The following is a 15,963-nucleotide window of genomic DNA, read 5'->3' as shown; positions in this document are numbered from 1 at the left end:
GGAGTGCATTCATTGTATAGCTAGCTGTCTCATACTCAGCTGGCCCTTCCCCGGGTTTTTGTGTTAAATGCTCTACAACTAAGCTTTCTTAGTGTCCAACAAGCTTTCTCTACCCTTAACCTTGTTCTGAACACCTCCAAAACAAAGGTCATGTGATTTGGTAAGAAGAATGCCCCTATCATTTATTATCATTTAGACAGGCCTCTGCACTTTCTGTTTCTATCTCTCTTTATTTTTTCCCCTTCTGTCCATATCGCTCTCTCCAATGGCAATAATAGCTAGTGCATAGAATCTTCTCTGTGTGTGAATGGCAGAAATGCAATTATGTTGAGAATTTATTTCTGATGTTACAAATAGCAGTCAATTACAGACACAGTAGCAGCTCAGTTGGAAAGTTCAGGACCATGTTCATATACTGTATTAGAAGAGAGAGAGAGAGAGAGAGAGAGAGAGAGAGAGAGAGAGAGAGATATGACTCAGTGTATGAACCCTGTATGGTAGCCATCTTTGCCATAGCATTGGGAATGTGTCATATCCTTGAAGTTCTAACTTCTGATTACTTTACTTGTTACTGGCTTAGCAGCTGTAATGTGTTTCTTTGTCAAGAGTTACAGTTGAATAGATGCCTGATGAATGACAACTTGTGATTGGTGGTCATGTGCAGATGACCAACTCCATCCTAACCACCAACCCCTTTTCACCAGAACAAGTATTTTGAGGAATTAGTGACCACTGACTTTCATTGTCTGTTCCCTTCTTTCCTTAAAAATCACAATATTAAAGTACTGCATTTTGTGTATGTTATGTATGTTCCATACTGGGGACTATCCAGTGTAATTAAGATTAGGGTGCTTGTTCATTTTCATGTTGCATTGAATGAGACATCCAACTATGATTTAACAATAGTTCAGACTGGCTGGTAAAACTGTGTTTGTACAGAGCTGTCTTGTACTCACTCAGCTAGATGTGTTCAGAAGGAAATAGACAATTCAGTAGAAGTGGTTAGCTAGTAGCTACTTTCACTCTGTAAAAAACGAAAATCCCTAACTGTTGTGGTCGGGTTTTTTGTCTTCTTGTTCTTCCGCAATTACCCATGTGGCCTTGACTGAAGCAGGGCCTAAAAAGATGAGACCATTGTACTTTGGTATGACGTTGCCCTCTGCTGGAGAATAGGAAAACCTCAAAACTTCATTGATAACTTCATTGATAATTGAACTTCATTGATAATTGTTACATTTGGTTTCTATCTAAATACAATATGATTCACTCCCAACAAAAATATGTATTGTCTTGGACTCTGACTTATTAAACATATTTTCACTGATTCGATTGCGGTCAGAATGAAGACGTATGCCGCTTTCATGTGCTATTCGGAACTAGGAAACTCTGAAATGTCCGACAGGCTAACTGGGTGTAGTATACACGTGCCGTGTTCAACCAATTAGCATGTCGAACTTTACCGAGTTTCCAAGTTCCGAATGGTACATGAATGTGGCAACAGCTCGAAACACAAATGAGAAATTGACCGTCTTCCCGTGACCCAAATCATCATTCAACGACCCAAATTAATCCTGGTAAAAAAAAAAGATTTTTCTATCTTGTGATTGTTTTGTTAACCTTGTAAACAAACAACTATATCGGCAAGTAGGCAGGTAGCCTAGTGGTTAGAACGTTGGCCTAGTAACCGAAAGGTTGTGAGCTCGAATTCTTGAGCCGACAAGGTAAAACAAAATCTGTCGTTCTACCCTTGAACAAGGCAGTTACTGTTCCTAGGATGTCATTGAAAATAAGAATTTGTTCTTAACTGACTTGCCTAGTTCAATAAAAATAGCCCGTGCTTGACTTGGGCAGGAGCTCACCGGAGCTGAGTCCCGGCACATGGCACCTCACATTTTCTACTGCTTGAGCTCCAGTTCCTCTTATAGAACATATTGTGGAGCACCTACAGTTGAAGTTTACATACACTCATTAAAACTATTTTTTCAACCACTCCACAAATTTCTTGTTATCAAACTATAGATTTGGCAAATCGGTTAGGACATCTACTATGTGCATGACACAAGTAATTTTTCCAATTGTTTACAGACAGATTATTTCATTTATAATTCACGGTATCACAATTCCAGTTGGTCAGAGGTTTACATACACTAAATTGACTGTTCCCTTAAACAGCTTGGAAAATTCCAGAAAATGATGTCATGGCTTTAGAAGCTTCTGATAGGCTAATTGACATCATTTGTGTAAATTAGAGTTGTACCTGTGGATGTATTTCAAGGCCTACCTTCAAACTTGGTGCCTCTTTGCTTGACATTATGGGAAAAATCTAAAGAAATGAGCTAAGATCTCAGACCTCTATTACCAAATACTAATTGAGTGTATGTAAACTTATTACCCACTAGGAATGTGATGAAAGAAATACAAGCTGAAATAAATCATTCTCTCTAATATTATTCTGACATTTCACATTCTTAAAATGAAGTGGTGATCCTAACTGACCTAAGGCAGGGAATTTTTACTCTGATTAAATGTCAGGAATTGTGAAAAACTGAGTTTAAATGTATTTGGATAAGGTGTATGTAAACTTCTGACTTCAACTGTAAATATAAACAGTACTGGCACCTATTTCAGTCCAAGTCAAGGACGGTGTATTGCCAGCCTACGCTTTGTCAAAACATCTGATGGGGATTCCTTGAGTCACATGGACAACTTCTTCATTTTCATTATAAATAGGCTACCGTATCTAACAACAAGAATAGACAACATCACAACTCCCCTCTTCACCACTTCTCCTTCTGAATCTTATGACTTCTATAGTCTTGTTTTCTCATTGATACATTACCTAACAATTCAGGTTTATAGCCTATTCTTCTATAGCCCTTCAAAGCATGTTAGTCAATGGGATTTCCGACAAACGACCCGCTGTTGTGGGATGCTCAGCTTATAGCTCTCACTTTGTCGCTTTCCACTAGATAGCACTGCCACAAAGTGAAAATGGGCTCTATCGTAAATATTAATGAAAGCAAAACATTTGCTTTTTGGTCTTAATTTAAGATTAAGGTTATAAGGTTAGCAGTGTCCATGATGTTAAGGTTCTTGTTAAGTTTAAAATCACAAGAGAATATATAGAAAAATGTGGGGTTTATGACTTTGTGGTTATGGAACTAGTTACAACTCATTCTGTCTTGCTTCAGCAGGTTAGTTCAGCAGCAGCAAAATCTGCGGGAAGCTTCAAAGTTGCAAAGGAAATGGGGAGGGAGGGGGGAGTTTGCCTGGCCACTGCACCCAGGGTAATGATGCCACATTGTTGACCAACAAAATGTATCCATACAGCCAAATAATTATGTATTTCCATACATATACATTAAGTATATTTCATTCGCGTGAAACTGAAAGCGCGAACCACTGCTTTTAATCAGGGCAAGGTGTCTGGTAACGTGACCGAATACAAACAGTGCAGCTATTCCCTCCGCAAGGCTATCAAACAAGCTAAGCGTCAGTACAGAGACAAAGTAGAATCTCAATTCAACGGCTCAGACACAAGAGGCATGTGGCAGGGTCTACAGTCAATCACGGATTACAGGAAGAAATCCAGCCCAGTCACGGACCAGGATGTCCTGCTCCCAGGCAGACTAAATAACTTTTTTGCCCGCTTTGAGGACAATACAGTGCCACTGACACGGCCTGCAACGAAAACATGCGGTCTCTCCTTCACTGCAGCCGAGGTGAGTAAGACATTTAAACGTGTTAACCCTCGCAAGTCTGCAGGCCCAGACGGCATCCCCAGCCGCGCCCTCAGAGCATGCGCAGACCAGCTGGCCGGTGTGTTTACGGACATATTCAATCAATCCCTATACCAGTCTGCTGTTCCCACATGCTTCAAGAGGGCCACCATTGTTCCTGTTCCCAAGAAAGCTAAGGTAACTGAGCTAAACGACTACCGCCCCGTAGCACTCACTTCCGTCATCATGAAGTGCTTTGAGAGACTAGTCAAGGACCATATCACCTCCACCCTACCTGACACCCTAGACCCACTCCAATTTGCTTACCGCCCAAATAGGTCCACAGACGATGCAATCTCAACCACACTGCACACTGCCCTAACCCATCTGGACAAGAGGAATACCTATGTGAGAATGCTGTTCATTGACTACAGCTCGGCATTCAACACCATAGTACCCTCCAAGCTCGTCATCAAGCTCGAGACCCTGGGTCTCGACCCCGCCCTGTGCAACTGGGTACTGGACTTCCTGACGGGCCGCCCCCAGGTGGTGAGGGTAGGCAACAACATCTCCTCCCCGCTGATCCTCAACACTGGGGCCCCACAAGGGTGCGTTCTGAGCCCTCTCCTGTACTCCCTGTTCACCCACGACTGCGTGGCCATGCACGCCTCCAACTCAATCATCAAGTTTGCGGACAACACAATAGTGGTATGCTTGATTACCAACAACGACGAGACGGCCTACAGGGAGTAGGTGAGGGCCCTCGGAGTGTGGTGTCAGGAAAATAACCTCACACTCAACGTCAACAAAACTAAGGAGATGATTGTGGACTTCAGGAAACAGCAGAGGGAACACCCCCCTATCCACATCGATGGAACAGTAGTGGAGAGGGTAGCAAGTTTTAAGTTCCTCGGCATACACATCACAGACAAACTGAATTGGTCCACTCACACAGACAGCATTGTGAAGAAGGCGCAGCAGCGCCTCTTCAACCTCAGGAGGCTGAAGAAATTCGGCTTGTCACCAAAAGCACTCACAAACTTCTACAGATGCACAATAGAGAGCATCCTGGCGGGCTGTATCACCGCCTGGTACGGCAACTGCTCCGCCCTCAACCGTAAGGCTCTCCAGAGGGTAGTGAGGTCTGCACAACGCATCACCGGGGGCAAACTACCTGCCCTCCAGGACACCTACACCACCCGATGTCACAGGAAGGCCATAAAGATCATAGAGGACATCAACCACCCGAGCCACTGCCTGTTCACCCCGCTATCATCCAGAAGGCGAGGTCAGTACAGGTGCATCAAAGCTGGGACCAAGAGACTGAAAAACAGCTTCTATCTCAAGGCCATCAGACTGTTAAACAGCCACCACTAACATTGAGTGGCTGCTGCCAACACACTGACACTGACTCAACTCCAGCCACTTTAATAATGGGAATTGATGGGAAATGATGTAAATATATCACTAGCCACTTTAAACAATGCTACCTTATATAATGTTACTTACCCTACATTATTCATCTCATATGCATACGTATATACTGTACTCTATATCATCGACTGTATCCTTATGTAATACATGTATCACTAGCCACTTTAACTATGCCACTTTGTTTACATACTCATCTCATATGTATATACTGTACTGAATATCATCTACTGTATCTTGCCTATGCTGCTCTGTACATCACTCATTCATATATCCTTATGTACATATTCTTTATCCCCTTACACTGTGTACAAGACAGTAGTTTTGGAATTGTTAGTTAGATTACTTGTTGGTTATTACTGCATTGTCGGAACTAGAAGCACAAGCATTTCGCTACACTCGCATTAACATCTGCTAACCAGGTGTATGTGACAAATAAAATTTGATTTGATAATATAAAAATAAAGGTTAAGTTTAAAAATAATAATAATAATGGGCTATTCCACCCTGACATTGCTCCTGTGCATTGTTTCAGGTGATATAATAGCAAACCTTTGATTTCAATTAAGATGATTTGGAGGTGCTTTCAGAGCAATGAGATGTTTTCAGAGCAAAAATATTACAAATATTTAATTTTAACAGAAATTTCAAGTTAACGCATTTCTTTAGTAAAAAGACAGGTGCTGAGGATAATACTTCCATCGTTGTCGAAGCAGAGGACATGTAAAGCCTACTGTATTTGTGTGTAGGCCGTGTATCTGATACTGTCTGGCCAAAGAGTATGGCATGTCATGGGCAGCTTATAGTAAGACATAGGGAAACAGTTTCGCTCACTCGAATGCTTTAGATCCCTCAAACTCAACTCTGGACCCCAAAGCCAGCTCCACTGTGTTTTTCATTATTCACTTCTAATCAGGGACTGATTTAGACCTGGGACAACAGGTGGGTGCAATTAATTATCAAGTTGAATACCCCTCCTTTAGATAGTTTCAGCCACTTGTGTATTGAAGGAATGTTGGCTGGTGCACAGTGCACTGTTCGGATGATGGAATTATTTTGGAATGAACGGTGCAAAGGTAACTTACTTTTTGAAGTGATTTGTTTGACAATCGCATGAAAAATCATGACTGGTTGTTTTCATGGCACATTAAAAGCTAATACATTTTTACTGGATGTCTCAGCCTTCATGGTCAGACTAGAATAGATGGAAGGCATTCAACTGAGTGAGACACTGAGGATTTCCTCATTACTGAGAAATACCCTGGTCGTCTGACTTGTTATGGCAACCACAGGGGGACACCACACTAACAAACACACTAGCCACTCAGTCAGTGTCCATGTGAGGCAATGCACATGATGAAAGCATACCATCTGATGGTCAGCAGGAAAGTCCTGAGGTATGCCTGTCAGCTGTCTTGAACTATAGTTGTCAATGAGCAACATATCTGACCACTGCTGATTCCATCATTTCTCTCATTGTACATTATGTGATTTCACATGTCTTTCTATATTCCACATTGAGGGGGGGATTGGCGGGGGGTGGCGCATCGCAAATTTAAGACCATGTTTAGCCATTGTTCTCTCTCTTACGTCTGGTCTTAATAAGAGATGGTCACGGTTGTTTTATACGGGTATCCTTGATTTATTTGGCGTGGGCTACGGCCAAACAGTAGCCTCTGTTGGATAAAAAAAAAAAAAAAGGAATTCGTCAACTCAAACCTCTGTCTGGACAATTGTTCCTTTATGATCTAGCCAGATCATTACAATATTAATAATCTTTATCTGTGTTGAAGTCAGCTTGTTGGGACTGAAATACAGAGAAACATTGACCTCTGGTGGATGAGAAGTGATACATCACCTTGGATCAAAACTTTATTTTTCTATGAGCTCCTTATCGCCATCAGGTGGAGTTGAACATTCATAGCATGTCAATTGTTTGGGAAGAACGACAGGGCTGAGCATGAGGCGCAGGCCAAAGACTAGTCAGTGGATATAGAGCACAATCCTTTACCACAAGTGGTTTCCTGCTACGAGATGAGATTCAGCTGTATGAAGATGTAAATTTGATGGGATTATAAAGACAATTACAGCAAACTTTATTCAGGGGTTACTTATTTCCCATAGTTGGAAAAAAATGTGTGTGTTTCTGTTTATGCACGTACTTGTGTGTGGGTACAGGTTACAGCATTTTTTTGGCATCTGTGTGTATGTGTGTGGTAACACAATCTTTACCAGTGTGTGTCTGGTACTGATAAATGTGTTTTGCATCCCTTTTAGCCATGGCTCCTGAGATAAAGCGTGCGTGCCTTTGTCTGTTTCCCTCCAAGTGTGCTGTGCGCTCGCTATCTGTGTGTTCCTGTGGGCGTGTGTGTTTTGTGTTCTCCCTCCCCCTTCCTCTGAGCGGCTGACTGACAGTGATCCCGGCTGACTGAATAGAGCTCTTATGAGCTTGCATTCTTCCATCTTTCAATGGAATGTTTACAGAGTGGTTTACAAGCCCACCGATCCCTGCTCTCTCCCCCAGTCCTAAGCCTCTTGTGCCAATGTCTTATTATACCATTTGTGGAATGTTTTAGTGCCTGCAATACACTGCAGCCAGTGGCTCAAATGGACTTTTGGAGGTCTTTCTGCTTTGGAGAAGATGAGATCAGGGCGAAAACAGCAACATTGCAACCCCCAACTGGGCAAACATGGTCCCGCTCATCTCCTGCCTGTGTGGGTGGATGTCACCTAAGTCACAGCCGCACACAAATTCACACACGCACGTACAAATATATTTCAACCAAATGACATGGTTTTGGCATTGCGTTACCCTAATTAGGTATTTAAGAAATGGATTTGTGTTTATAGATTTTGATTTATTGATTGAAGACTGTTTTCATAGGTCAATGGAATGTTTTCTTAGGTCATTCTCTGCCAGTTTTCCAAGCTGTCTCTCTCTACACTACAAATGTTATTTTAGAATGGCTTCAAAGCTGCCTTGTCAATCATTAGGGATATTAGATATTAGTTTCTTTGATGTTTCATTGACTAAAGCCCACCCTCCACGGTGCTGCTCCATTTAGCCCGAGTGCCAACCTGTTGGATTACTGCCTGCTGACTACATTTGTCTGGGTCAGAGACGGCGTAACCGTAACCCCTTCAGACTGGCACAGTGGCACCTCAGGCTAGGGATGCATCCTAAATGGCAACCTCTTCCCTATATTGTAAACTGCTTATGACCACGGTTCTGGTCGTAAGCAGTGCACTATATAGGGAATAGTGTGCCATTTGTGATGCAGATGAGCACAACCCTGTCTCATTGTTGAGAGGTGTTGAGGAATCCAGTCGGTATGATAAAACATACAAAAAGTGAAGTGTGGGCTTGCAACATGCGCATTTCTGACACCCAACCTCTTTCCACTGTACCTCATTATTGTACCCATCGATTCAGATATACTGAAAAAAGTATATTCAGAATATATTTTGTGTTGCATAAATAAACCTGTGACAGCCCAGTCCTTGAGCTTGACTCTAATTGGATTGAGTTCCATCAATTCTATTGGGCAGTGCACATTGAGATAAATACTATTAGCAAGATTGCAAGTGAATGACACAGTTCTTGCACAATCTAAATGCTTTGCTTACACCCCTCAAATGGTTTTGTGTCCCCACAAAACATGTTGTTAGGCCCGTGCAAGAGGAGCAGAGCCACCCCCCCACCCCCTCCTAACCCTCCCGACTCAATGTGCCCACAAATACTTTCTAGCGCCAAACACCCCTTTCTGTTTTGGTGGGGTTAAAGATAAGCACAGATAGCAGAGACTTTCATTGGAACACACAAAAAAACTGGATAAAACACACACACAGGGATGTGGGCACTATGAGAAGCTAAATTAAAACATCTTGAAATCATGACATGGCCACTTTTGTCTTCTATTGCAACGGAGTTGAAGAAAATAAAATAGACACCACCCCTTGCCAAAAACAGACCTATCAGGCATGGAGATTGATATTAGGGGGTCTGTTTTGAAAACTGTTCCCCCACCTCCCCCCTCCCACCCCCTGGGAAAACAGCGACAACAAATTAGCCTTCTTTTATGCCCAGGCCCAGGGACGACACTTGGACAGCCATGAGATTGTCCGCCCGGGTTCCCATGAACCTCACTAACCTTCCCTTTCAGCTAAGAAGGAAGCAGCCATTGTGCCAGCACCTGTTTCTGTGGAAATTGGTAAAATGATGGCTTTGTTAGGCATCACCCAGGCAACCTGGAGAAAAGGGACATAGTGGGGACTGGGGGGTGGGGACAGGGGTTGGACAAGGAGGGTCCAAACACGAGGGGAGATAAGGAGTGCCTTTGCTGAGAATCAGGAGATGCATTCTCTCTCCCTGGTATCCTGGTATGACAGAGAGAGGTTTCTAATCACGGGTCTATCCAGTGTTTTTTTTAGACTGCACTAGCCTTGCTGGCCTTACTCAGAGTCCAACCCTACCTTCTTCCACTGATCTGTCTGGTTTGACATTGTGTTAGTGAGCTGGTTGGGCTTTGTTGAATGGCTGTAAGAGAGAGAGGGGAGGGGGGATGAAGTCATTCACTTCGTGACCATTAAATATTCCATCCCAGTCATAGACAGAGGTTTAGTTTCAACAGGAGTATTTCTGCTATTTTGGGATATCTGTTGTGATTAGTGTACTGGAGGAGAAGGAGTGTGGATGGACAAGACCACTGGCATATGTTTTCAAGTGACAACTCACACAGCAGGAGATTATTTCTGATTCCAATTGACAACATTGGTTGATTTTAAAAGAAGAAAAGTGTGATTTTTCTAATCAATATTTCTAAAGACAACTTTTGGTCCAAGACAGAATACAAAAATAGGACCTCTGTAATCCTCAGTTACATGCTAGGTTGCCCTCCCTTGTTACCCCAGCAGATTTTCAGCATCAATCTTGTACCATAGACTGGCAATTTTCCACAGAGAGAGAGCTCTTTTACCTAGACAGACATGCTCATTAGCCTTCTTCAGATTTGGAAACGTCCCACCATTTCCTCTTGGGGGGCCAACCGTCCTGGACTCGACCGCATATCAAGCACTGATTAATAGAACCTTTCCACCAATATAGGCCTTGCACCAAAACACAATCAACATTATTGTCAACTAAAGTAACTGTTTTAGTGGTCTGAAAAGAAAACACTTGTAGGAGAGAGTGGGGTAAGTTGAGCCATCACTCCGTCAAAGGAAATATAGTTTTCCTTCTGTTTTCCTTCTAACAAAGATATCTACATATATTTCAGGATGTTGTGTATCACTGGAAGTAATCTGAATTAATGTAAACATTACAGTTTTGAAAACACCTTGTCCAAAATTGTCTCTTGATGCAACTTACTCTGGATAAATTGAGCCGCGGGACAGGGTAAGTTAAGCCGCCTACACATTTCTGTAATGAATTAAATATTACCACTACGATTTTAATGCCTATGCCTATCTTTATTTCCCAAACACAATTCAACACTATCACTTTTTCAAGCCTCTTTTAAAAGAGGCTTAACACCTAACAAAGAATTTGTAAAAAAAAAAATGTTTTTAAAGTTGCACTTCTAACATAGGCCAGACCCTGTTGTTACCTCCTGTCCCAGTGATAATGACTTGCATTACACCTGGGAAGAAAACACTTCAATTTGCTCAACTTGTCACCGGCTCATCTCACTCCATGGCCATTGGCTCAACTTAGCCCAAGGCAAACATTTTGACTATATTAGCCCACACAGCTACAAGGATGCAATCTAATGCTAGGTTTAGGACCTCAAATTGAAGCGCAACTGATATATCAAATCAAACTTTATTTGTCACATGCACCAAATACAACAAGTGTAGACCTTACCGTGAAATACTTACTTACAAGCCCTTAACCAACAGTGCAGTTCAAGAAGAGTTAAGAAAATATTTACCAAATAAACTAAAGTAAAAAATAATAAAAATATATTGAACAACCTTTAAATGATCTAATGTATTTTGATTTGTTTAACACTTTTTTGGTTACTACATGATTCCATATGTATTATTTCATAGTTTTGATGTCTTCACTATTATTCTACAATGTAGAAAATAGTACAAATAAAGAAAAACCCTTGAATGAGTAGGTGTGTCCAAACTTTTGACTGGTACTGTATACATTTTGTGTATGGTATCCTAGAAACAAGGGTGGCTCAACTGGACTGTTCGGAAAGTCCTGGATCACATACATGTCCACGTTACAACAAGATATTATCGAAATATTTCATGGGAAGACCAGCATTTCTTGTTAAATTCCCCATGTCTCCAATCTCGATAATTTCCATGTGGCCTGGGGTTTTACTAAAGTCAATTTCAGGTTTTCATCTAAAAAATACACCATCGTTCATTTAGAACTTTCGATGACATTCAAATCAAGAGCATTCCAGTTGAATATATAACATCAAATATGATGACTTTATTCAATGGAAATCCTCCGTATAACTAATAACTACATACAGCATGCAGCCTTTGTTTTTGACCCGTAAAAGGGGTGAGGACAGGATAACGGGCTAGTTGGGCAGACGAGGAGTTGGATGTTGGCCACTGCCACCATTTCTCTTCTCTCTCTCTCTCTCTCTCTCTCTCTCTCTCTCTCCTTGTGTGGTGGTGGTATACAGGCGGTTGGCCAAGCAGGAGGAGATGCAATGTCTCTTGGGTGTCTAATGGGGGTGTTGTGGCATGGCATCCACAGGGCCTTTCAGAGGCAGAGATGGGCACTTAAGACAGAGAGGTGGTCCTCTCTCCATTGGGGAACCCACACAGGCTTTGTGCCAGGGATGAATAGAGACTTCATTTAGCATGCGGGTGCACTCCAACCACTGCTTGGTGCCAGGTTGACCTGCCCTTTTAGGACGAACCACTTTGTCCTCTGGGTAGGCTGGTTGAGTAAAAGCTCACTCTGACTCAAGTCAAATTACATTTTATTTGTCACATGCTTCGTAAACAACAGGTCTAAACTAACAGTGAAATGTTTACCTACGGGTCCTTTTCCAACAATGCAGAGTTAAAGATATATATATATATATATATATATATATATATATATGTATATAGTTCTATCTATACACTGCTCAAAACAATAAAGGGAACACTAAAATAACACATCCTAGATCTGAATGAATGAAATATTCTTATTAAATACTTTTTTATTTATATAGTTGAATGTGCTGACAACAAAATTGCACAAAAATTATCAATGGAAATCAAATTTATCAACCCATGGAGGTCTGGATTTGGAGTCACACTCAAAATTAAAGTGGAAAACCACACTACAGGCTGATCCAACTTTGATGTAATGTCCTTAAAACAAGTCAAAATGAGGCTCAGTAGTGTGTGTGGCCTCCACGTGCCTGTATGACCTCCCTACAACGCCTGGGCATGCACCTGATGAGGTGGCGGATGGTCTCCTGAGGGATCTCCTCCCAGACCTGGACTAAAGCATCCGCCAACTCCTGGACAGTCTGTGGTGCAACGTGGCGTTGGTGGATGGAGCGAGACATGATGTCCCAGATGTGCTCAATTGGATTCAGGTCTGTGGAACGGGTGGGCCAGTCCATAGCATCAATGCCTTCCTCTTGCAGGAACTGCTGACACACTCCAGCCACATGAGGTCTAGCATTGTCTTGCATTAGGAGGAACCCAGGGCCAACCGCACTAGCATATGGTCTCACAAGGGGTCTGAGGATCTCATCTAGGTACCTAATGGCAGTCAGGCTACCTCTGGCGAGCACATGGAGGTCTGTGCGGCCCCCCCAAAGAAATGCCACCCCACACCATGACTGACCCACCGCCAAACCGGTGATGCTGGAGGATGTTGCAGGCAGCAGAACGTTCTCCACGGCATCTCCAGACTCTGTCACGTCTGTCACAAGTGCTCAGTGTGAACCTGCTTTCATCTGTGAAGAGCACAGGGCGCCAGTGGCGAATTTGCCAATCTTGGTGTTCTCTGGCAAATGCCAAACGTCCAGCACGGTGTTGGGCTGTAAGCACAACCCCCACCTGTGGACGTCGGGCCCTCATACCACCCTCATGGAGTTTCTGACCGTTTGAGCAGACACATGCACATTTGTGGCCTGCTGGAGGTCATTTTGCAGGGCTCTGGCAGTGCTCCTGCTGCTCCTCCTTGCACAAAGGCGGAGGTAGCGGTCCTGCTGCTGGGTTGTTGCCCTCCTACGGCCTCCTCCACGTCTCCTGGTGTACTGGCCTGTCTCCTGGTAGCGCCTCCATGCTCTGGACACTACGCTGACAGACACAGCAAACCTTCTTGCCACAGCAATGGCATTGATGTGCCATCCTGGATGAGCTGCACTACCTGAGCCACTTGTGTGGGTTGTAGACTCCGTCTCATGCTACCACTAGAGTGAAAGCACCGCCAGCATTCAAAAGTGACCAAAACATCAGCCAGGAAGCATAGGAACTGAGAAGTGGTCTGTGGTCACCACCTGCAGAACCACTCCTTTATTGGGGGTGTATTGCTAATTGCCTATAATTTCCACCTGTTGTCTATTCCATTTGCACAACAGCATGTGAAATTTATTGTCAGTGTTGCTTCCTAAGTGGACAGTTTAATTTCACAGAAGTGTGATTGACTTGGAGTTACATTGTGTTGTTTAAGTGTTCCCTTTTTTTTGAGCAGTGTATATCGAAATAATGACATGAGGAATAAATACCCAGTGAATAACAAATAACAATAACAAGTAAAAAATATGAGGTGTACCAGTACCGAATTGATGTCGAGTGGTACGGATAGATGCAAATTCATTTCTTAAAAATCATACACTGTGATTTTCTGGATTTTGGTTTTAGATTCCGTCTCTCACAGTTGAAGTGTACCTATGATATAAATTACAGACCTCTACATGCTTTGTAAGTAGGAAACACTGCCGATTTTGCAGGTTATCAAATACTTGTTCTCCCCACTGTATGTGGTGTGTGAAAGTGTGTGTGTGTGTGGAATCAATATGTGTGTGTGCGCGTGTTGTGTGTGTGTGGGCATACAATTGAAGTCGGAAGTTCACATACACCTTAGCCAAATACATTTACTCAGTTTTTCAAAATTCCTGACATTTAATCCTAGTAAAAATTCAGTGTCTTAGGTCAGTTAGGATCACTCTTTATTTTAAGATTGTGAAATGTTCGAATAATAGTAGAGAGAATGATTTATTTCAGCTTTTATTTCTTTCATCACATTCCCAATGGGTAAGAAGTTTACGTAAACTCAATTAGTATTTGGTAGCATTGCCTTTTAAATTGTTTAACTTGGGTCAAACGTTTCAGGCTGCCTTCCACAAGCTTCCCATAATAAGTTGGGTGAATTTTGTCTCCTTCCTCCTGACAGAGCTGGTATACTGTAACTGAGTCAGGTTTGTAGGCCTACTTGCTCACACACACTTTTTCAGTTCTGCCCACACATTTTCTATAGGATTGAGGTCAGGGCTTTGATGGCCACTCCAATACCTTGACTTCGTTGTCCTTAAGCCATTTTGCCACAACTTTGGAAGTATGCTTGGGGTCATTGTCCATTTGGAAGACCCATTTGCGACCAAGCTTTAACTTCCTGACTGATGTCTTGAGATGTTGCTTCAACATATCCACATAATTTTCCTACCTCATGATGCCATCTATTTTGTGAAGTGCACCAGTCCCTCCTGCAGAAAAGCACCCCCACAACATGATGCTGCCACCCCCGTGCTGTTGGGATGGTGTTCTTCGGCTTGCAAGCGTCCCCCTTTTTCCTCCAAACATAACGATGGTCATTATGGCCAAACAGTTATATTTTTCTTTCATCAGACCAGAGGACATTTCTTCAAAAAGTACTATCTTTGTCCCAATGCGCAGTTGCAAACTGTAGTCTGGCTTTTTTATGGTGGTTTTGGGGCAGTGGCTTCTTCCTTGCTGAGCTGCCTTTCAGCTTATGTCGATACAGGACTCGTTTTACTTTGGATATAGATACTTTTGTACCTGTTTCCTCCAGCATCTTCACACTATTGTTTGTACAGATGAACATGGTACCTTCAGGCATTTGGAAATTGCTCTCAAGGATGAACCAGACTTGTGGAGGTCTACAATTTTCTGAGGTCTTGGCTGATTTCTTTTGATTTTCCCATGATATCAAGTAAAGAGGCACTGAGTTTAAAGGTAGGCCTTGAAATACATCCACAGGTACACCTCCAATTTACTCAAATATTGTCAATTAGCATATCAGAAGCTTCTAAAGCCATTTTAAATTTACTAAGCTGTTTATAGGCACAGTCAACTTAGTGTATGTAAACTTCTGACCCGATGGAATTGTAATACAGTGAATTATTAGTGAAATGATCTGTCTGTAAACAATTGGAAAAATTACTTGTCATGCACAAAGTAGATGTCCTAAGTGTATGTAAACTTCTGAGTTCAACTGTATGTAGTGTATATGTGTGTGTTGGTGTGTAAGTACACTACAGTGCCTTGCGAAAGTATTTGGTCCCCTTGAACTTTGCGACCTTTTGCCACATTTCAGGCTTCAAACATAAAGATATAAAACTGTATTTTTTTGTGAAGAATCAACAACAAGTGGGACACAATCATGAAGTAGAACGACATTTATTGGATATTTCAAACTTTTTTAACAAATCAAAAACTGAAAAATTGGGCGTGCAGGATCCAGTTGCAGAGGGAGGTATTCAGTGACAGGGTCCTGAGCTTGGTAATGAGCTTTGAAGGGTTTGAATGTTGAGCTGTAGTCATAGTTATTCCTTTTGGCAGGTTGCATTGCTGTTATTGGGCACCGGGACTATGG

General features: G+C 42.4%; 1 protein-coding gene across 2 annotated transcripts in view; it reads left to right on the top strand.

Moving 5' to 3' along the window:
• Window positions 1-1,532: 1,532 nt before the first annotated feature.
• eif2b3 (eukaryotic translation initiation factor 2B, subunit 3 gamma) overlaps window positions 1,533-15,963 on the top strand; it is a 78,522-nt gene continuing 64,091 nt past the window's right edge. Inside the window, exon 1 of one of the 2 annotated variants that reach the window (XM_021589494.2) lies at window positions 1,533-1,574. The gene's annotated coding sequence lies outside the window, so the exon portion shown is untranslated. Of the gene's footprint in view, window positions 1,575-6,207; window positions 6,227-15,963 lie in introns of those variants that run through there. The other variant, XM_036966444.1, reaches the window with a different exon arrangement.

The sequence above is a fragment of the Oncorhynchus mykiss genome, chromosome 28 (genome assembly GCF_013265735.2).
Source record: "Oncorhynchus mykiss isolate Arlee chromosome 28, USDA_OmykA_1.1, whole genome shotgun sequence".
NCBI classification, from domain to species: domain Eukaryota; kingdom Metazoa; phylum Chordata; class Actinopteri; order Salmoniformes; family Salmonidae; genus Oncorhynchus; species Oncorhynchus mykiss.
Note: the sequence above shows the minus strand (reverse complement) of the source record. Positions and strands in the feature narration are given on the sequence as shown.